Raw genomic sequence first — 21,650 nt, forward strand, 5'->3', positions numbered from 1 at the left:
ACTGCCGTGCGCGTGTGTGTTGTGTGTGTGTACATACGTACACAGGATAAACATAATGCTTATTCTGCCTCGCAGAGCTCTTGTGGAAATCAAGTGAGAAGAGGAACAGGAAAGGGCTCTACAGATATGTTATTAGTACTGACAAAGGAAGGTTTAAAAGTAAAAGTCTAGAGCACGCTTAACCAAAGAGGGCATTACAGCATTCCCGTTTACTCTTTATGAAGTCAGTTCTTATCGGTCAGGTAAGACTACCAAACTCAAAGGAGTTACAGGTTAAGTCAGGCTTCCTGCTGTAAAGTCGATCAAGAAATCTAAAAAAGCACATATTCTAAGATATTCTCTTCTTGAAGATTATTTCCCTATTCTCAATTCCAAGGAAAGAACACATAAATATTCTTTATCTTTCTAGATTATCTAAAACTGATTAAGGCAACTGTCTTTCAACTTTGAACCCATATAGACCAAGGTGAGCCATAACTATCATTTGTGGTTTAATAACTGATGTTTCCATTATTTTAGCCCTGTTATTAAGATGAATTATACTTTAAGATAATATATTCAGGTCACTAACAAATATTAGCATAAAAGTCCCCTTCGAAAAATAGGTGATAAGATTTAGAGTTAATTCATGCTTCCAATCAAATATCAATGAAAAAACATTTTCCACCATTAACAATAAATCTTGCTTAATTTACTGCTTGAGTTGCTTTAATCACCTCAAGGAAGTTTTTCAGCTACCTTCCTAACTAGTTACTTTTCTACTCTCATCTCTAGGCAAGAATTTTTTCTTCCTAGTTCACTAAGCAAATCCTTTCATGTGAACCTTAAAATAACTTTAACCCACAAATTCTCCTGGTTAACATCTTTGTCGAACATATTCACAGGCACTGAAACTGCCACTCACTGGTTTTTAGACACATGCTTTACATCCCTGTACAATTAGTTTCATGAATCATCTTAATAATTGATTAATTAGACACCAAATTCATTGTCTGAAATTTAGAATATATCTTGTCAGAAATTTAACCACCGTAAATCTACACAAAACTGGTGAGCCCCATAGTCAGAAGTCGAGTAATCACAACAAGAAAAAGAGGGACCAAGGTTTTATTTTGAGAACAGCGAAATAATTGTGGAGATGGATTAAGAACCCTTGAATACCTTTAACGGCTACTGCCACTGCTGGAACAGCCTTCTAAAAATATTTATGACAAGAATCTAAATTATAACTAATAGATTTTTTTGATATATTATGTACCAGAAGACTGAAATCAGCAGGAAATCTAATTAATGCAGTCACTGTAAAACAGCAATTGACATCAAATGTTGGATAAAATGAAATTTTAAGAACTTTAATCTCTTCCCTTAAATTAAAGATAGTAAATGAAACACCTCTGTAAAATATCTTTTAAGAGTCACTATAATTGCAAGAGGCATATTATTAATTCAACAGATTTAGTTATTAATTATAAATGAATAACTTCTGCAGACAGAATTGACTGGCAACATATCAAGTCAAAGTGCTAGGTTTTTAAACCAACAATTGAGGAGTTTTTGAGATCCTAGATTATTTTACATTCAAGGAAATTACTCTTAAGATAAATAAAACCATATCAGGGTTTAATGTGCCCATTCCAAAAGGAATCAGACATCAGCCCATCATTTACCTTTTAAAATGTATATTATTCATAATTTCAGGATGAATAAGATCTGGTTTACAACAGTTTACATGAAAAAGATCAGGGTGGGGGGGGGGTAGGAGGAGTAGAGAGTGGGGAGAGAAGAACTGATTATTAGCTCAGTGAATTGGAATGAACCTGGTGACAGAGCTACTATAGAAAGCCACAGAGAGCACTGACAGAAGTGTCTAGGGAGTCCATACACTATGACATGGTCAGGCCATACTGGAAATATTTGATGCAGTTCTGAATATGCAATGCCTGAGGGGCTGACAAACTAGATTCCAAGTAGAGGGGAATCATCCATAATCCTGATGTTTGGGGATGCAGATCTCAAATCATGCCACATGGAAAAGGGAGATTTATCTTGTGTTGCTTCAAGGAGCAGAATATTAAACAACAGGAGAAATTAAAGAGAGCTAGAATTTAGTTCTGTGGAAGAAAAAAGAATCTAAAAATCAGAGTTGTCTGAATGGAATGGGATTCTGAACAAGTAGTGAGCACTGAATATTATAGTGGGGGTCTGGATGCCTGTCTGACATGAATTCTGTAAAACAGATGCCAGGTCCTGCAGTGGCAGGTGCACAGGCAAAATCGAGAAAGGTTCAAAGCAGTATTAAGAATTAACTGAGGACTTCTATCAGTTTCTGGAGTTTTGTCCAAGTTGGTACTCTGACTGATCCTCACACTGAAACCTAAAAATGTTGGGTAAAGCATTAAAAATAGATAGTTGGATATGACCTGGCTGGTTAGTAAGGAATATTGGAAGCCAAAGATTAACTGAAAGCAGGAAATTGAAAGAGGTAAGCAACAGACTAAAAGTGGTTTCAGTCTTGGGGGCATTTGCTGGTCTGGGTGGACTTTAGCTGTTGTTTTCACAGCTTCATACTGGTGCTATAGGCAGGGAAAAAAAGAAAAAAAAAAAAAAAAAAAAAACTCCCAAAGAGGAGCATCTATTAGGACATACCAGGAGACCACACCCTCAGTGTTTGGGAGACTGACACTTCAGGACTACAAAGACAATTGCCTGCCTCAAATCTTGGTGCTAAGTGAAAGGGGGAGATTCCTGAACCTCCAAGAATTCAGAACCACAAGCCAGGCCTTATACAAGTTTGTGGCCAGAAATAACTTGAGATCCAAAAAAACCTCAAGTTGAGAGCTGAGTTTCCAGTGGTTCTGGGGGTTGGGAGTGACTCCATTCATCTGAGAGAAGCAAAGGCAATTTCTCTCTAGGGAAATCCACCCTCAACTCTGGTGGCAGAAAATTCCCACAGATAAAATCTAAGAAATATGAACTCATAGTAAAAACTAAAAACGAAACAAGACAAACAACCCCCCTACACACACAAAAGCAAGGCACCATGAGTAAGAGCCAGCAAAAACAATACAGCGAGAATCAGAATTATAAAAGCTTTAGCTACTGCATTTATCAAAAAACAGAATTGAGACAGAAAACATGTATAAGCATGCATCACACACAGGATACTCAAAGCTGGCTAGGATTCTGCATATGCTGAAATCTCATTCATTCTTCAAAAGCATCTTACTATCAGAGCTGCTGTAAAAGTTAATACATAAAGCATAATTAAAACCTGAGATAAGTCTCTTCCTGGTATTCATTAGACTACAGCTTATTTCTGTACAAAGAGCTATAGTTAGAACAAGGCTATGTAAATTCTTATCTATACGTGCCTATGTACATGTGTTTTAAATCAACACCAAGTATGCTTATTTTGAAACATACTAGCATAGGTAAAAGTGGTCATATTTATAAACTCTAAAAATTTAATTCTATCAAACTCACAAAAAGAGTTGACTAAAAAAAAAAATTACAACAAACACAAAACGTGTTAGAGTGATACCTGAATTCTGCAGCAGATATTGCCGCTTGGAAACTATAATCCTCACTCTAAACCCACCTGCCACTTCCATTGCTAAAAGCAATTGAGGAAAAAGTGGGAAATGGTCCTACTGGTACAGGTTCCAAGTCAGAGTCTTCAGCTAACTGAACGTGGGACCAAAACAAAGTTAAACATTGAGAAATTTCACTACAAAACGGAGAGGCTAACCAAAATTTAGAGTGGACTGTACATCATCCAATGCTCTTTCCTTAGCTCCACACTTTAGCGCTAATGTGCATTTACATAACACGTGTCAGGCAAACTCATCCAAGGACAGCAGCATTCTCATTCCACTGGTTTCAATGACCTCAAAAAAGATACGTGATGCTGCTAGAAGTTCAGGACCCTGGGGTTGCCTCATACGTTTCCTTCTCTGGAAAGGTTTGCCATGGTCCAAACAACACTAACCCTCAAAAGCTGATGGTGATGAATCAGAGGGATGAATAGAAGTAGGTTTATTAGACTGTTTGATGCAGTACACCTGAGAACAAATGTTAAACTAGAGTTTTAAATTTGTCAAAATGTTCAATCAAGTTTAGAAGAAGGTTATGCAGCTACAGCTCCTAATGCAACCTCTTACAATATCCCACCAAATATCTAGATAAATGCAGAAAAAGAGGTGTCAGGGGGTGGAATCCCACTAGCACCAAAACAGAAGCAAAAGCAAATTCCAAGGATTCCTGTAATCATAAAGCTAATGCAACAGGACGACCCAAAACCTATGGGATGCAGCAAAAGCAGTTCTAAGAGGGAAGTTTATAGCAATACAAGCCTACCTCAAGAAACAGGAAACATCTCGAATAAACAACCTAACCTTGCACCTAAAGCAATTAGAGAAAGAAGAACAAAAAAACCCCAAAGTTAGCAGAAGGAAAGAAATCATAAAGATCAGATCAGAAATAAATGAAGAAATAAAGGAAACAATAGCAAAGATCAATAAAACTAAAAGCTGGTTCTTTGAGAAGATAAACAAAATTGATAAACCATTAGCCAGACTCATCAAGAAAAAAAGGGAGAAGACTCAAATCAATAGAATTAGAAATGAAAAAGGAGAAGTAACAACTGACACCGCAGAAATACAAACAATCATGAGAGATTACTACAAGCAACTCTATGCCAATAAAATGGACAACCTGGAAGAAACGGACAAATGCTTAGAAATGCACAACCTGCCGAGACTGAACCAGGAAGAAATAGAAAATATGAACAGACCAATCACAAGCACTGAAATTGAAACTGTGATTAAAAATCTTCCAACAAAAAAAAGCCCAGAACCAGATGGCTTCACAGGCGAATTCTATCAAACATTTAGAGAAGAGCTAACACCTATCCTTCTCAAACTCTTCCAAAATATAGCAGAGGGAGGAAGACTCCCAAACTCATTCTACGAGGCCACAATCACCCTGATACCAAAACCAGACAAAGATGTCACAAAGAAAGAAAACTACAGGCCAATATCACTGATGAACATAGATGCAAAAATCCTCAACAAAATACTAGCAAACAGAATCCAACAGCACATTAAAAGGATCATACACCATGATCAAGTGGGGTTTATTCCAGGAATGCAAGGATTCTTCAATCTATGCAAATCAATCAACATGATATGCCATATTAACAGACTGAAGGAGAAAAACCATATGACCCTCTCAATAGATACAGAGAAAGCTTTGGACAAAATTCAACACCCATTTATGATAAAAGCCCTGCAGAAAGTAGGCATAGAGGGAGCTTTCCTCAACATAATAAAGGCCATATATGACAAACCCACAGCCAACATCATCCTCAATGGTGAAAAACTGAAACCATTTCCTCTAAGATCAGGAACAAGACAAGGTTGCCCACTCTCACCACTGTTATTCAACATAGTTTTGGAAGTTTTAGCCACAGCAATCAGAGAAGAAAAAGAAATAAAAGGAATCCAAATCGGAAAAGAAGAAGTAAAGCTGTCACTGTTTGCAGATGACATGATACTATACATAGAGAATCCTAAAGATGCTACCAGAAAACTACTAGAACTAATCAATGAATTTGCTAAAGTAGCAGGATACAAAATTAATGCACAGAAATCTCTTGCATTCCTATATATTAATGATGAAAAATCTGAAAGTGAAAGTAAGAAAACACTCCCATTTACCACTGCAACATAAAGAATAAAATATCTAGGAATAAACCTACCTAAGGAGACAAAAGACCTGTATGCAGAAAATTATAAGACACTGATGAAAGAAATTAAAGATGATACAAATAGATGGAGAGATATACCATGTTCTTGGATTGGAAGAATCAACATTGTGAAAATGACTCTACTACCCAAAGCAATCTACAGATTCAATGCAATCCCTATCAAACTACCACTGGCATTTTTCACAGAACTAGAACAAAAAAAACTCCTAATTTGTATGGAAACAAAACAGACCCTGAAGAGCCAAAGCAAGCTTGAGAAAGAAGAACGGAGCTGGAGGAATCAGGCTCCCTGACTTCAGACTATACTACAAAGCTACAGTAATCAAGACAGTATGGTACTGGCACAAAAACAGAAACATAGATCAATGGACCAGGATAGAAAGCCCAGAGATAAACCCATGCACATATGGTCACCTTATCTTTGATAAAGGAGGCAAGCATATACAGTGGAGAAAAGACAGCCTCTTCAATAAGTGGTGCTGGGAAAACTGGACAGCTACACGTAAAAGAATGAAATTAGAACACTCCCTAACACCATACACAAAAATAAACTCAAAATGGATTAAAGACCTAAATGTAAGGCCAGACACTATCAAACTCTTAGAGGAAAACACAGGCAGAACACTCTATGACATAAATCACAGCAAGATCCTTTTTGACCAACCTCCTATGGAAATGGAAATAAAAACAAAAATAAACAAATGGGACCTAATGAAACTTCAAAGCTTTTGCACAGCAAAGGAAACCATAAACAAGACCAAAAGACAACCCTCAGAATGGGAGAAAATATTTGCAAACGAAGTAACTGACAAAGGATTCATCTCCAAAATTTACAAGCAGCTCATGCAGCTCAATATCAAAAAAACAAACAACCCAATCCAAAAATGGGCAGAAGACCTAAATAGACATTTCTCCAAAGAAGATATACAGATTGCCAACAAACACATGAAAGAATGCCCAACATCATTAATCATTAGAGAAATGCAAATCAAAACTACAATGAGATATCTTCTCACACCGGTCAGAATGGCCATCATCAAAAAATCTAGAAGCAATAAATGCTGGAGAGGGTGTGGAGAAAAGGGGACCCTCTTGCACTGTTGGTGGGAATGTAAATTGATACAGCCACTATGGAGAACAGTATGGAGGTTCCTTAAAAAACTAAAAATAGAACTACCATACGATCCAGCAATCCCACTGCTGGGCATATACCCTGAGAAAGCCATAATTCATAAAGAGTCATGTACCAAAATGTTCATTGCAGCTCTATTTACAATAGCCAGGACATGGAAGCAACCTAAGTGTCCATTATCGGATGAATGGATAAAGAAGATGTGGCACATATATACAATGGAATATTACTCAGCCATAAAAAGAAACGAAATGGAGTTATTTGTAGTGAGGTGGATGGAGTTAGAGTCTGTCATACAGAGTGAAGTAAGTCAGAAAGAGAAAAACAAATACAGTATGCTAACACATATATATGGAATATAAGGAAAAAAAAAAAAAAAGGTCATGAAGAACCTAGTGGCAAGATGGCAATAAAGACACAGACCTACCAGAGAATGGACTTGAGGATATGGGGAGGGGGAAGGGTAAGCTGGGACAAAGTGAGAGAGTGGCATGGACATATATACACTACCAAACGTAAAATAGATAGCTAGTGGGAAGCAACCGCATAGCACAGGGAGATCAGCTCTGCGCTTTGTGACCACCTAGAGGGGTGGGATAGGGAGGGTGGGAGGGAGGGAGATGCAAGAGGGGAGAGATATGGGAACATATGTATTTGTATAACTGATTCACTTTGTTATAAATCAGAAACTAACACACCATTGTAAAGCAATTATACTCCAATAAAGATGTTAAAAAAAAAAAAAGCTAATGCAACTGAATTAAAACCACCACACACACACACACACACACACACACACACACACACACACACACACACACACACACACACACACACACACACACACACACGAGACCTAAGCCAGCATCCAGAAACAGGATATGCCTTTGCACCTAAAGTATGCAGAAATGCCTCTCCCTTCAGTGTCTCCTCCTTGGTTTAAAAGCAGGCATGTGACGAGCCAACAGAAAAACTGGGCAGACAGCTCTCGTCCGCAGGGGAGACGCTCATGCAATAGAAATGCCGTAATGCAATGAAAACATTCATCTTCCACCCTTTCGTAAAATTGCAAGATTTAGATCTGCCACGAACAGGATGTTCCACGAACAGGTCCTGCTGCCTGCTCCCCAGGCAGTGAGGCTCAGGCTGCACGACTCTGGCAGGGCTAGGCCCTGTGCACGGGTGATCAGGGCAGGGCTGGCAGTCGGAGTCTAGGGCATTAAGTCCACAGGCTAGCCAGTGACTCTAGGCCTGGCTCTAAAAAGGCACCTAAGTGACACACAGACATACCACCCCTCAACATAGAGAGAAGATGAAAGCTGGCAAGGTAAACCAGGGTTTCAGAAGATTAGATGGGCCACCCGTAGGCTGAAGGCCCAAGAGTGGAGAACCTACAAAGCAGAGAGACAGAGGGAGAAACGAGACCACAGCAGATCCACAAAGACAATCAGCAAGAACGAGAGAGAGGCCCAACTGCCCCTGAACTCTCCCCAGAACTCTCAGTGGTGACTTTACAGCTCCTTGTCCCCGGTCAACCCCACCTGACCCAGCTCTAGGGCGTTTCTTCTGGCATCAAAAGAATCCCAACCACAACACAGCAACTATCCCTGGAATCTTGACCTGTCACATTGGCCATCACAAAGGCCAAGATCATCAACTGATATACTGCTGCTGTACAGAGGATTCTGTTCAAGGAAGGAGAGAGAAGGGTCAGAATCAACACTTGCAAGAACCCTCTAATATTTCATTCAGGGAATACAGGAAATGATCAACTGCTGGGGAACAAAAGCAAATATTCATGTTATCTTTCAGCTAAGAAAGGATGGTTTATTTTGGGAAAAGGCCCCTTAGAACACAGGAGACGACTGTGTAACAAATCCTAAAGCAGTAAAGCCTTGTCAAAGTTACCACAGCACCACTGAGGAGAGCTGACCATGTACACTGATAGATCACAATAAGGTTTCTCTCTCTCTCTAAGAATAATATGCGTTTTTAAGGATTTCTGTGAAAGTACCCAAATATTTGAGAGATATATTCTGATACTGTATTTATCATATTAGTATTTTTTCTTAAGGTCTTGGTCTTACTAACTGCTTCTGGAGCAGGTAACAACTCATTCACTACAACATCAGCTTTCTGTCAAGAGGTGATACGAAAAGAATATTAACTACCCAACATTGAGGTAGAGCCTATCCCTTTATTCTGCTGTATTTTTCTAAGCCTTGCCTAACTTTCTTAGATGGGAAACAACAAGTCACCCTCAGGAAAGGAAGTAAAGTGATGGGAAGGAAAACACATACATTCTAATCTCTGTTGGGAAAATCACCCTTCCTAGTCCCTGCTGTCCAATCCAGGCAATGAAAGACCCCCGCAAACACTCCACAACCAGGCCCCCCAGATGGACCCCCACGCAGTTCACACGCTCTGCACACCCCAGAGCAGCCCCACTGCCCAGTGCCTTCCTCACTGCCCCTTCCAGCTTCCCTGGTGGAGGAAAGCACACTCCCAGGCCTGACCAGGTTCTACCTTCTAAATCTAAACTCAATGTACACTTAGCAAACTAATTTTTTTTAAAATCCAGTTTTTCAAAACTTAAGTTTATAATTCTGTATTTTCCTACATTTTATAAAGTTATTGAGTGTTTTAGTCCATTAAAAAAGCAGGATTAACTGTGAACGAAGTAAAAATGAGTAAAGGGATGTTATAGTTAGGCAGGCTTGGAAAAAAATGTGGATTTTTTTTTAGACATACAGAATAGAAGTCTACCTTTTCAGTTTCTTTAAATTAGTCTTCTCCCTTCCCACGTGTGTGAATCTCCTCATCAATTCCGAGAGCGGCATTAACAAGTGGCTACGTGACGCGAAGCAGGGAGAGCACAGACCACGGTGAGATCAGTCACTGTGACTGACAAGCATAAAACAATGTCCCTGTCAAGAACTGGTAATATTTAGATACCGATTTTAAATAAAAATGTATTTTACACACAACTATTGTTTTCTCTATCATTTCTTGAAGTGAAAGAGTTTTACAGGATGAGGGAGTGCTTCAAATTCAGGTCAAATTATTAAAGCGCTGCACTATGGCTATTAGGAGTGATCAATTATTTTGGACCCCTAGAAGCAGTGTGACGCAACACCCCAGTCTTTAGTTACATTCCTAGCCATGGCACAGATTCACTTCACAGTCTGGACCTGCAGTTCTTTGGAGGAACTTATTTAACTTGATGCTCATACTGTCCAGATTTGCCAACCTGGCTTCTGAGTTCCTCTGACATGTCTCCATCATTTTGGGGCACTTCCTTATTTTTTCACACAACACAATGTTCAGGCTTGTACCTCCCCTCCCCCGGCCCCGGACTTGGATTATTTCTCCAAAGGGCCCTGGCTCCTTTCAGAGAAGAATGGTATTTAGCAACTAGGATCTGCATCCTAGGTGTGCTCACTGCCATTGGAGTGTTGCTGCCCTCAGGCTGTCAGTGAACATAGCAGGGGACCACACCTAAGTCGAGAGATATAGCCATATGTGTTTCTGTATGTCTTAAGTTTATAGAAATCCATGAATTCATGCTGATATCTCCAATTTCAACCTGACACCGCAGCATTCATTCTAGTTTTCTCCCTTTGCATAACTGTAATTCCCTTCTTGGAAGTGAGAAATCTGGTTCCCATTTTCCTTGATATACTCATGTACTTGGTCAATCTCCTTACATGTTATGTAATCTCTCACTGCTGACACTGATCCCAGTGGAGTACCCTTCTCATTCTACTCAGGCTTGAATACTGTGAGTCAGGCTAATACTGCCACACCCCACACCGCCCAGGTCCCATCTCACCCCTCAGGATCTGACACCCAACACCAGGCTGCCCTCCTCATCCCAAACTGGGCCACAGTCGTGCTCCCCCTCCGCCCACGTGGCTGCCCTCCTTGGGCTCCGAGAGCTGTGCAGGGCTGTCCTCCTGACACCCTCCTCACCCCAGCTGGACCACCATGGTCCACGCCCACCTCCATCCCCGCACGGACAGCTACCTTGTCTGGTCCCACTTAGTGGCTTCTGAGCTGAACTGCTGCGGAAGTGGAAGAGGAAGAACTTGGTAATAATCTCAACATAAAAGATGAATGGTATATGAAAAATGCCAGACTGGTACATCTCTGAAATCTCTGCAGGTAAAATTAACAAATAAAATATAGCTAATGACAGGTGGTACATTTTCATTTTATATAATTGTCCTGAAACTTCCACAGACATTTAAGTTTTTATACAGGGAACACATTTTAGAGCCCTGGGGGCCTTTTACTTAACACTGTGGCGTGTTATTTCACAACAACTAATAGCAAAAAGTCATTTTGTAGTGTGAATAATCCCTCCTCATGTGTCTGTTCTGCAAAAGTTGATTTTCACCAAACATGGTCGTTTCAAGTGCTGGTACTTAAAGATACAAAGTTCACTAAATACTAGTCAATGTACCCTAGAATTTCACAACTTATGCCTAAGCAAGCAAAGCAGAACACCATTCCACTGTATCATAGAAGCCCCAGAGCGTAATTTTTTTCCCCAGTAAAATGAATTAAAGGGCCCATTCAGGAAGTTTTTAATAGCTCACAAATAGCTGTCATCTTAACCCGAGTGTCAATGCATCTAAGTCTGGAAGGGGGAAATTAAACTAGGAATTCAAGTAACTTTGGTGCAAGCATACGCAATCAATGGAATTGTAGGGATATTTAATTATCTGTCTACTTATTTAGAAATTTGGTCTGAAATCCATCCAAGTGGGTTAGAAAAAAGGCATAATCAGGAAAGAACGGAGCGCCTCTTTGCCCCTGATGATCCTGGAATCTGGGAGGCTGGTGGATGGCAGGGACCCATGGCGCAGGTGGAGGGCAGCAATCCTGGGCTGCAGGCCAGGCTGGCATGCAGTGAGTGAGCGAGGATGGGAAGGAAAGACGGAACGGAAAACAAGCCGTCAGTCCTCGTGGGACAGGAAGGTGCCGGGAGAGAGGCAGGGGAAGAAGAGACAGACGGTCAAATCGACACCAGACCAGCAGAGGAACTGCGGGCGACTGGAGTACCTTAGGAGTTAGTTCTGCTCCCCTGACCTTACGTTTTCAGCAGAGGCAGCTTTTTTAACCTGTGTGCTGACTGCTCCTGCAGCCCTGACTGGGGCAGTCGGCTCCTACACTGGCAAAGGGAGTGAAGGTTAGCGTGAAGAGCACAGACCCCGAAGCCAGACTGAGTTCAAATCCAGGCTGCACACCATATTAGCTGAATGACCTTGGGCAAGGTTCATCACCTCCACATGACACATGGATGCTAAACACCGGAATGGGGGGGGTGGGGGGGAGACCGGCAGAGCAAGGAGCCCCCGCCTCACCCTGGAGAAGTGGGGGACCGTGGAAGGGCAGCTGTGACGAAGCGGTTTTTGGGGGCTGCCTCAAGTCAGAAGGCTTCTCTAGCTGGCTTTCCCCCAGTGCCCCTCCTTGCTAGCTTCTGCTGCTCTAGGACAAGACAGATAGAATGCAGAAGCCCCAAAGCAGCCTGCGAAGGGAATACTGCTGGCTGGGCCCACGGCCCCTCCCCTCCTCCTTCACGGCAGCTCCCCTGCACGTTCGCAGGGGCACAGCCCAGACCTCCGCGCGCGCGCGCGTGTCACACACCAGCACAGGCCTCCACCGGAAAGCACGCCCAGTTCAGGCCAATGATGGGTCCTTCCCCCACCACTCAGGGGGTTCCAGGAAGGGCTCAGCACGTGCAGGCCTAAGGCAGGGGCTCCTTCTAATCTCCAGCTGCTCCTCTAGCCCTTGGAGCCTTGGGGTCACTGTCACTTCTGGTCGTTTTACCTCCTTCCACACTGTGCTTAGTTTGAAGATCTCAGACACCCGGATTTCTGGAGAAGCCAGCCCCTCTGCCTTGCTTCAAAACTGTTCTCCTAACAGCGGCCCGATGCCCAACTCAGCCTGGATCTCCAGAGCCCAAGTTCACCCAGCTGCTCGGAATCCTTGGACGGGCTTTATCCTTTCCCTGTGTCCCAGGGTCAGACTCTGTTCTCTTGGTCATCTTTACCAAACAGATAACATGTATTTATTCACTTGCCATGTACTAAGCATCCTGCATTATGGTAGGCTCTGGGGGCACATACACCGAAGACACACAGATATCTGCACCTCCCGAGACCTCCAAATTAGGCAGAGCCCCAAGGGAGAAACCAACTAGCAGATCGGCAGGGCGGCTACTGATGGGACAGGATTGTGTACAGAGCGTGAGGGGACCCAGAGAAGGCAGCGGAGGCAGACAGACAGTGGTGTGCATGTGGGACCAGATCTTTACGTTTTGATTCAACTATACCTTCTTTACGTATTGACATTTTCATGAGTCTCCCAAGTCCAATGAAGAAAAGATTACCTTCTTAAAATACAATACAACAAGCCCTGCACAAATGTAGCAAAACCTCTATTACACATAAAAAATGTTACGGAAATTGTGAGTTGCCTTTGAGGGTTAATAATGAAAACAGAATTCTGACAAACGAGAGTGGGTGGAACTTGTCTGTGAGCTCAGTTTCTAAGAGGAAAGACACAAAACACATTATATTATGCTGTAGGAATTCTATCCTTACTGAACTTTGAACAGATGACCCTTTTCTCAAGAGCATCCATTTTACCAGCTCAGTTTCAGAGTGAACTATTAAGGAGGTTTTAAAAAGCCACTAGAGGGCAAGATAGCAGTGGACTTTCCAAGTTAGGAAATCCCAACTTAACAAACACTGCAGAGCACACCAAGCCATAGCCACCCCTTGGTGGGATATGAGATTTGGGACAGACTAAGTAAATGGATGCCAGAGCAGAGAATGTGCTTTTCCCTGAGTCTAAATCACAAGTCTCCACATTTGAGAGCAATATTAAATCACTTACTTTACCAAAGCGAGTACTATTCCTACAACTGAACATGGACATGGAGCCCTGTGCTTGAGACCAGTCCATTCAAAGGAACACCTAAACCATCCAGGTATTGTTCTGGATACTTCTGAACCTGTCATGAGTTCTAAACCAGAACTTTTAAAGTACAGACACACATTCCTCAGTCCTCTTTCTTTTCTCCTTTTAAAAGTCACGTTCATCCATATTCCCACATAAGACCAATTTATATTGCCCCATTATTTCGCAGACTATGAAGTCATTTTTTTCCTCAGAAATACACCGTAAAGTACATTGATCTCACCATCCTCATTGATTTCCATTTGCCAAAATGGGGGATGGGAGGAGGAAAACAGGTATTACATGATACAAACACAAATTAATCTTCTTCTAGAACTGTAGCAAACAGCATTAATTCTTGTGAAATTTGAGTGAACGATTTTTGAACATGAAAAAAGAATAAAAACCCTACTGTGATTTCTTGCACCCTTCTGCAACTTTAGAAAGTTACTACATGTGGTACTGAAATCTGCATCCAGCCTTCAGTGAAGCTGGTAATGAGTGATCAAATATTTTCTAGTATGAAAAGAAATAATCAAAATGTGTATCCTCGTATAAATAGGCTCTTTTACAACGACATTTTCCCTTCTCCACATCCAATCCATATCTGCTTCCATATTTTGCTTTCCTACTATCAGCACTGCATCCAACCCACAATTTTGGCCTTTCTCTGAACATGTGCGATCCACAGGGGAACAGAATAATGTGGGGGGAGAGACCAGGCTGTTCTTCAAAGACCAAGAGCCAGCTCTCACTACCTCTGGGCTGAGGAAAACTCAGTAGCAGGGAATCAGTTGGTTCTGGAGAACCCCACCTATGACCAAGGGGGAGAATGTCAAAGAGCCACCACATTTCATATCACCCCTCCAGTGTCTCTAATTCCGTGCCGCCCCAAAAGCCTTGGGAGCCTAGGAATAGGTCCCACCCCTTAAGCATAAGCCCCTCCCCTTAAGAATGCTCAGCTCCCTAAGACTAAGCTCTGTGTTTAAGCTCTGCAGTTACAGAAATTAAGACCAGGGAAGGAGGTTAAGGCTACAGAAAGAAAAATTGTCCTGGTGGCAGAGGTTGGTAAGAGCAGCCTGACTTGGGATTTGCAGAGCCCTCCTGTGGGTTTTGGCCACAGGCTCCAGAGACGAATGAGGCCACAGCATCAAGGGTCACTTCAAGGACCAAACTGCCTCACATGCCTCGAGCAGAGGTGGGCTCAGCCATTCTTCCCTGCCCCTATTCTGAAATAAGTCCTCTGACTGGGAACCAGTAAACAATGTATCGTTTTGCCCTGTACCTGTTCTCCTCTCCTACATTCACTCTCTGCCCTTTTCTCCGTCAACATCTTTGCTGCCTCCCCACCTCCTGGGCTGCCCTGTAGAGTTAGGCCAAGCTGTATAACACACAAGGGGCCAAAAGCCAGCCTGCACTCGGTTCCCTGCCCGCACACCCTGGTGATGGACTGTGTCCACCAGAGAAAGGGAGGCCTTTTTCTATTTTGCACAGAAGCACCATCCATTCACCAAGCCTTGTGGCCCAGGGGCCGTTTCTGCCCAGAGAGGGCATCATTTTCTCCTTTGTAGGGCTAAGGCTAGCTCCGTTCCCTGCCCCTTTATGTCAGCATTCTGAACTAAAAAGACCATTCTTTCCTCAAAACAAATTCTTTTCGAATTCTCTTTAAAAGTATTTTTCATTTTAAGGCATAATATTACGTTAGTATTTCTTTTCCCGTGGACAGTCCCTCTTGAAGTCAAATAGAGCTGTTTTAATGGGAATAAATGAATAAATAAAGGGTTTTGAACAGTGCTTGGCACATGGTAAGCTCCAAATAAATATATGAGATGTTGTTACTCTTACCTTTTAAAGTGCCATTCAATGCTGGCTTTACCTAGCATTTCCAATACTTTTAATAGTGATGTGAGAGAGGTCTACCTTAGATGAACTGAGAGAACGGAGTCTTTGCTGCCTCCGAGCCATATCAGGCAAAATGACTGCTGGAATTGGAAAAAAACGTATCACAGCTGCAAAATGCATTTAATTTTAAGCCACACATAGGAAAACCGATGAAAAGGACATCTTGATGTGAAAATTAAATGAGGTGATATAGATAAAAGCTCCTAGCATAATACAGCAGGAGCTCAGTTAACCTTTTTACAAAGTTAAGGAAAGGAGGCAGAAAAATTCAAAAGCAGTGCGCATCTAAAAAAGGATAGCAGCCGAGGGCCATTATGCCTAGAGGGAATATACCCTAACACAAATCATTGTTACCGCAGCCAATGACTTCTCCATCCGTGTTCTGTTTGTGGGAGGGATGAGGCAGGGAGCTGAACTTCTCGGAGTTGGCAGACACGCACTATCAGGGTGTCGTCACAATTCTACTTGCTGAGCGCTGGCACCCTTCTTTCACAAAAAGGGAAATAAGAACCACGTCTTGAGGGAGAACATCCCCACCCAAAAGAAGATTAAAATAAAATGCGAACGCTTACACCACCAACTACTTATAAAACTCATCTACACAGCATCACTCATTACTCATGTTTCAATAACCGAAGGTGTCCCCGAGGAACATTTTCCTTTGCTCATCTACACAAAAGAAAAAGGAGGGAGAACTCTCAATGCCAGTATCTCTGGCACCCCTGGATTTGTATTTCAGTGTCACCAAAGGCTGTAAGAACTTGCTATCCTGGCAGCGAGAGACACTTTAGAGAAGGCACCAATCCCAGTTTAGGATCCGGCAAACAGGAGGTTTCTGCAGTTTGTTTTATAAAATGAAATGATTCTTCCTGAGCACCGTGGGTAGGGGGAGACTGGGATATTGAAGGAGAGTGTGCTTGTTCTGATGTTTGCTCGTCCCAACCTGCTCCGGCACTCCTTAACCTGGTCACTTGAGCTGCTCCTTTCAGAATCTCAGGGGCTGAGCAATGCTTCCCGGGCCCAGATTCCTCTTGGGGAGGCTTTCCTCTCCTCCTCAGCTGCCTAAATGAAGTCTCCCTCATGGTGTGTGTTCACTTTAGGGGTGGAGATTACCATTCTCAGGTGTAGTCTACGAAACGCTGCTCAGCTCCCGGAAAGCACAGCCAGCGGCGAGGGCGGTCTCCGTCTGGGTCTGCTCTGTTGTCCATGTCACAGAACTGCAGGGGCCTGACTGTCCGTCTATCTCATCAACTAGGTGACGTGTGCCTCATTACCTTCACAGCACTCCTACAGGGACAGAAGCGTGTGTTTCTAAAAAAGTGTGAATAAGTGCAATATCTGCATAAGTTCAACGATGCAGTTGTATTTTCCAGAAATCCTTATAGGATTCTGGGTCTCAGTCACCGAGGTTGGCACAATTTGGGGATGTTTCCACCCTCCTATTCCCCATTTCATGCCCCTCCATTAGCTCCTCCTCACCTTGGAGGTGGGTCTCTACCAAGGATTCATGTAGAGAGCTGGATTTTCAAGTTAACGCCCTCACCAAGCTGTGACTGTCCCCTTCAATCACAGGGCAGGTTTCGCCCTCCCTCCCTACTTTACACTGAGATACTCTTAAAATTTTCAAACCAAAAGAGCAAACATACCAATTGTTTCATCTCATGGTTTTGGCACAATTAACGAGCCATACTGGAATCACTTTATACGGTATTGTCCTTCGATACAAACTGTTATACAAATGCCAAAACACAGGGAGGGCACTGCTTGGTTTCTGGGTGTTTCTTCCATGGCGAAAATTTTGACTGTTTTTCAGAAGAAAACTATAGGTACATGCTGTGTCTTATAACTACGTTGCTTCAAAACTATCATTTTGTCTTCAGCTGTTTTTCCCCCAACTGCTAGCTTCCAGCCAGACTGTCATCTGTGCGTCGAACGGTAAAACACTCTCCTGCCCGTGTGTTGGTGCACAAATGCAATTAATCTGATTTTCAAGCTGCAGAGAGTGAAACCATCATTGCCGTGATGCGGCCCACTGCCGGCGCCCTGGTGACGGTGACTGTGGTCCAAGACAGGGAGGGAGCCAGCATCGGGGACACGTCTGTGGGGCGCCCCTTGTCCGGTGCCTTAAGAAGAGAGCGGATACAAGGAACACGCGACCACTGGATGTCTGCAGCCTGCAGACAAGAAACGTGTTTGGTGAAATAGGAAAGTTCTCAGTGTCTGTGTTGGCTCACTGTTTACCTGGACTGCTTGCGATAGGATTCCCACGGCAGGCATTAATGGAGCGACAGAAAGTGTCAGCGGAACCCCGATGTTCACTGCCGCTCTATTTACAATAGCCAGGTCACGGAAGCAACCTAAATGCCCATCGACAGACGAATGGATCAAGAAGATGTGGTACATATATACACTGGAATATTACTCAGCCATAGAAAGGAACGAAATTGGGTCATTTGTAGAGACATGGATGGATCTAGAGACCGTCATACAGAGTGAAGTAAGTCAGAAAGAGAAAAACAAATATCGTATATTAACGCATATATGTGGAACCTAGAAAAATGGTACAGATGAACCGGTTTGCAGGGCAGAAAGTGAGACACAGATGCAGAGAACAAACGTATGGACACCAAGGGGGGAAAGCGGTGGGGGGGTGGGGGTGGTGGTGGTGGTGGTGCGATGAATTGGGAGATTGGGATTGACATGTATACACTAATATGTATAAAATGGATAACTAATAAGAACCTGCTGTATAAAAATAAAATAAAATAAAATTCAAAATTCAAAAAAAAAAAAAAAAAAGAAAGAAAGCGTTAGCAGAACACTTAAGTTATCTGTTGTGCGGCAGGAGTTTTTTCAACCTGAGCTTCTTTAAGGAGCTTGTATCCCTTAAAGACACAGCAAGGGACACTTTGTGTAAGGACATCAGCAGCCTCCCATCTGTTGTGGAAGGGGGCAGGGTACAAGCCCGTAGAAATAAACAAATGAATCTAGCTGAATAAAATGAAGGTATATGATGTCACTTTTTGGTTTACCAACCGAAGTATAATTTTCCCCATCTAACTTTCTGCTTTTAAACTGGCAACAGAAATGGAAACGGAATAATCAGTCAGTTAAGAATAATCTAGAAACCACAAATGAGCCCTGGGAGTAGGGCTAAGGAGCCCCTTGTGAGCATCTGGCAGCTCAGGGACCCCTGAGTGACTTCCTTGCTGATCCTGACTGTTCCAACCTGCTCCAGATTGATGAAGAGGTGGCTGCAGAAGGTGACATACGGCCGTAAGAGCTGAGCGCCACGGGGCAAAACAAATCATCTTGTAGTTACTGAGAGAGGAAAAGAATGGTAAAAGAGTAGGGGCCCGAACATTAAAAACAACTAGAATGTTGAACTGGAGTTGAAAACAGTTTTTAACTTTAGGCGAAGTCAACATTAATGAAAAAAGTCTATGAAGATTTAAGAGACAAGGATACCCCAAATGGCTCGTGTCTAAAGATACCTTCACTTCTTAGGAATCTGCTTACCATTAGTAAAGAAGGTAAAGGGGAGGAAGGAGTAATCCACCTGGTCATGCCCAAGAAAGTGTAAGGACCAGGCGTCTTATAAGGTCCAGGCAAAAGCAGCACAAGAATGTTGCCCACTGCTGTAATATGCACACAGGACCACCCTCCTCATATTTATCATCTTTGAGAACTAAACTCTCTTCACATTTAATTTTTTTTTCCCCATAACAACAACTTTATTTATTTATTTTTCTTTGTGTGAATCATACTGCACACTACAGACACGGCTTCAGACCAACAGCTTCTTGCAGCTTAGTCTGTAATCTTGGCAAATCAAGTCCTCTCTGTCTCCCTCTCTCCCTGCTCTCCCATCCTCTTCTTCTTCTTCCTCCCCTTCTTCCTCCCTTCCCCCTCTCCTTCTTCTTTTCTCTTCCTGCCCCCTCCTCTCTCTCTTTCTCCACCCACCTCCCAACACACATGCACAGTCTTGGCTCTGATTTTTTAAACGTATTACCCACAAAGACAAAGCAGAATAACATTTCCATCTCTGGGGAAAAATAAAGGAAAACTTCTGGGAGGTACAAGAGTAGGCAGCAATAAATTAGCCTTAAACTTTGGCACAAAACATTACCTTCTATACAACAGAAGGTTTCTACCTAGTCCTCAAGTATGTCCAAATGTGCAACAATTAAAGAAGTAGCAATGTGGGTTTCAATACCAATCGTTTTTGTTATCACAAGATCCACCTGGAAAACTTCTCTGCTCTACAACCATAAAGGTATAAATAAGAAGAAAATGAAATTCTTGGCTTATATTTTAAACACTAGACTAATTTTGCATGATTGACCATCAGAATAGAAAAAAAAAATCAGTGCAAAATCAGCTGTCTATTAAAACAGCAACAGAAAAACCCAAGTGCAAAATCAGCTAGCTATTAAAACAAACAAACACCCCAGATTATATTCTGTGAAAGGAGATGGCCCAGAAAATAATGAGAGCACACAGCTGCTGAACAGGCAGGGACAGTGTCAGGCTGTTCATGTATCGGACCACTGGCTACGGCGGCAGACAAAACAGGCGGATCCCACCTTTGCCACTTATCAGCAGCTGCGTGATGCTGAGCAGGTGTCTTCACGACACTCACTTTTTTCAGCTACAAGATAAGGATGGGCTATTTTATTTTATTTTTTTTTTTTGTAGACTAAATCTGCCACTCAAGAAGCCCCTCAGTCAGAGGTGGATTTACCGTGAATGAATTAAGCTTAAGCTTCGGAGCTTCTCATTTTTTTTTTAAATTAATTATTTAATTTATTTTTGGCTGCGTTGGGTCTTCGTTTCTGTGCGAGGGCTTTCTCCAGCTGCGGCAAGCGGGGGCTACTCTTCATCGCGGTGCGCGGGCCTCTCACTATCGCGGTCTCTCTTGTTGCGGAGCACAGGCTCCAGACGCGCAGGCTCAGTAGTTGTGGCTCACGGGCCTAGTTGCTCCACGGCATGTGGGATCTTCCCAGACCAGGGCTCGAACCCGTGTCCCCTGCATTGGCAGGCAGATTCTCAACCACTGCGCCACCAGGGAAGCCCCTACAAAGTAGGGACGGGCTACTTTGAACACCAAGAACACCAAGTGATGGGGTGGCTGGCAGGAATGATAATGAGATGCGTGTGAGACCTGCTCAGCAAAGTGCTTGCCGGGAAAATGACCCTTAATAAGCAGGAGCTCTCTATTAGCTGGCTGAGCAAGGGCTTGAGAAGACAACACTGTTCCCTGAAAGACCTGCAAGACGGGGATGTAACAGGGCACGCCGAAGGGAGAGAGGCAAGCCTACCAAGGAGAAATGCCACCACATCAGACCAAACCAGCGACAACAGAAGAGAACAGAGAGACGGCTGACAGAATGTTCAAGTCTCGAAGGTTAGGTGATGATAAAATACATAAATTGCCTTTTTTCTATTACATGCCTTTTGTTTTGTTTTTGTTTTTCCTGTAACGAAATATATGTCTAGCTTTCAGCGTGGAGCTGAATAAAAGGGTATCGAGTGTTTTCTTTAATACAAACGTCAAAAATGGCACGTGTGAAAGGCTTCCTGAGGCAGTGGGGGTGGGAGGGGAGAGGAAAGAACGATCTGGGCCTCGGCTGTCGCTCAAAAAGTGGCAGCAGCCGGTGGAGCCCTGGCCAGGCTGGACGCCCTCCCTCCAAAGCCAGGAGTCCTCCCCCTCCCATGACAACACAGCCCTCGTCTTATCTGATCAGTTCACTGGCGCAAAAGGACTAGCTGGGTTGCAGGCCGATCTGCAACACTTACAAGCTGTGCGGATCTGGGCAAACCCATTACCTTCTCCAGACCTCAGTTTCCACATCTGTGAAAAGGGGAGATATGCCTGCT

The 21,650-nt window shown here is 42.9% G+C and overlaps 1 protein-coding gene across 1 annotated transcript in view; it reads right to left on the bottom strand.

The window, feature by feature from the left end:
• PELI2 (pellino E3 ubiquitin protein ligase family member 2) overlaps positions 1 to 21,650 on the bottom strand; it is a 204,296-nt gene that overhangs the window by 72,054 nt on the left and 110,592 nt on the right. The window lies entirely within an intron of this gene.

This window comes from Eschrichtius robustus, chromosome 1, assembly GCF_028021215.1.
Source record: "Eschrichtius robustus isolate mEscRob2 chromosome 1, mEscRob2.pri, whole genome shotgun sequence".
Taxonomy (NCBI): domain Eukaryota; kingdom Metazoa; phylum Chordata; class Mammalia; order Artiodactyla; family Eschrichtiidae; genus Eschrichtius; species Eschrichtius robustus.